This window comes from Rana temporaria, chromosome 9, assembly GCF_905171775.1.
Source record: "Rana temporaria chromosome 9, aRanTem1.1, whole genome shotgun sequence".
In the NCBI taxonomy this organism is placed as follows: domain Eukaryota; kingdom Metazoa; phylum Chordata; class Amphibia; order Anura; family Ranidae; genus Rana; species Rana temporaria.
The window spans coordinates 3,760,829-3,763,034 of NC_053497.1; positions in this window are offsets into that span (position 1 = coordinate 3,760,829).

A 2,206-nucleotide genomic window follows, 5' to 3' on the forward strand; every position below is an offset into this window, starting at 1 on the left:
TCTACAACCCTACATTCTACAAAAAATTCAATATCAGGCAGTGCCTGTGCCCCCCAATAGAGACCTCCATTACAGCGAGACAAAAGCCCCTTACCTTCCAGGAGCCACTGCAAAGATGTGTGTGAACCTGTTAGGGGGCAGAGTCTGTAATACCACGCTTCCTCCTGCAAAAGCATCCCTGGTTGCTAGGACAGTGGCCCTCCATTCACTGTCTCTGGTGGCATCGGTGCCAGCGGCTGGGTGGGGGAGAGAGATCGCTTAGACAGACGGTGCAACCCGGCTGCAGGACATTAGAAGAATGGGGGGTTTGCATGCTGTTTGGGGGTAGTTGACAGAGGAGGGGGTAGCTGATAGAGGAGGTGGGTAGCTGACAGAGGGAAGCGGGCAACTGACAGAGGAGGGGTTGGCTTACAGAGAGGGGGCTGACAGAGGAGGGGGTTGTTGACAGGGGGAGTTGTTGACAGAGAGGGGGGCTAACAGAGGAGGGGGTTGCTGACAGAGATGGGGGCTGACAGAGGAGGGGGTTGCTGACAGAGGAGGGGGTTGCTGACAGAGATGGGGGCTGGCAGGGGGGGCTTCTGACAGGGGGGCTGACAGAGAGGGGGCTAACAGAGGAGGGGGTTGCTGACAGGAAGGGGGCTGACAGGGGGGTTCCTGACAGAAAGGGGGGCTGCTGACAGAGAGGGGGGCTGACAGGGGGGTTGCTGACAGAGAGGGGGCTGACAGGGGGGGTTTCTGACAGAGAGGGGGGCTGACAGGGGGGTTGCTGACAGAGAGGGGGGCTGACAGGGTGGTTGCTGACAGAGAGGGGGCTGATAGGGGGGCTGCTGACAGAGAGGGGGCTACCAGGGGGGTTGTTGACAGAGAGGGGGGGCTGACAGGGGGGTTACTGACAGAGAGGGAGGCTGACAGAGGGGTTGCTGATAGAGGGGGGTTGCTGACAGAGAGGGGGGCTGACAGGGGGGTTGCTGACAGAGAGGGGGCTGACAGGGAGGGTTTCTGACAGAGAGGGGGGCTGACAGGGGGGTTGCTGACAGAGGGGGGCTGACAGGGGGGGGTTGCTGATAGAGGGGGGTTGCTGACAGAGAGTGAGGCTGACGAGGGGGACTGACAGAGCGGGGTTGCTGACAGAGAGGGTGGCTGACGGGGGGTTGCTGATAGAGGGGGGTTGCTGACAGGGGGGTTGCTGACAGAGAGGGGGGTTGCTGACAGAAAAGGGGGCTGACAGAGGGGGGGGCTGACAGGGGGGTTGCTGACAGAGAGTGGGGCTGACAGGGGGGTTGCTGACAGAGAGGGGGGCTGACAGGGGGGGGTTGCTGATAGAGGGGGGTTGCTGACAGAGAGGGGGGCTGACAGGGGGGGTTGCTGACAGAGAGGGGGCTGACAGGGGGGGTTGCTGATAGAGGGGGGTTGCTGACAGAGAGGGGGGCTGACAGGGGGGTTGCTGACAGAGAGGGGGGCTGACAGGGGGGTTGCTGACAGAGAGGGGTCTGACAGGGGGGTTGCTGATAGAGGGGGGTTGCTGACAGGGGGGTTGCTGACAGAGAGGGGGGCTGACAGGGGGGGTTGCTGATAGAGGGGGGTTGCTGACAGAGAGGGGGCTGACAGGGGGGTTGCTGACAGAGGGGGGCTGACAGGGGGGGTTGCTGATAGAGGGGGGTTGCTGACAGAGAGGGGGGCTGACAGGGGGGTTGCTGACAGAGAGGGGGGCTGACAGGGGGGGTTGCTGACAGAGAGGGGGGCTGACAGGGGGGTTGCTGACAGAGAGTGGGGCTGACGGGGGTGCTGACAGAGAGGGGGACTAACAGAGCGGGGTTGCTGACAGAGAGGGTGGCTGACAGGGGGGTTGCTGATAGAGGGGGGTTGCTGACAGAGAGGGGGGATGACAGGGGGGTTGCTGACAGAGAGGGGGGCTAACAGGGGGGGTGGCTGACAGGGGGGTTGCTGACAGAGAGGGGGACTGACAGGGGGGGTTGCTGACAGAGAGTGGGTCTGACAGGGGGGGTTGCTGACAGAGAGGGGGCTGACAGGGGGGTTGCTGACAGGGGGGGTTGCTGACAGAGGGGGGTTGCTGACAGAGGGGAGGGTTGATGATAGTGGGGGGTTGCTGACAGAGAGGGGGGCTGACAGGGGGGTTGCTGACAGAGGGGGGGGAGCTGACAGGGGGGGTTGCTGACAGAGAGGGGGGCTGACAGGGGGGTTGCTG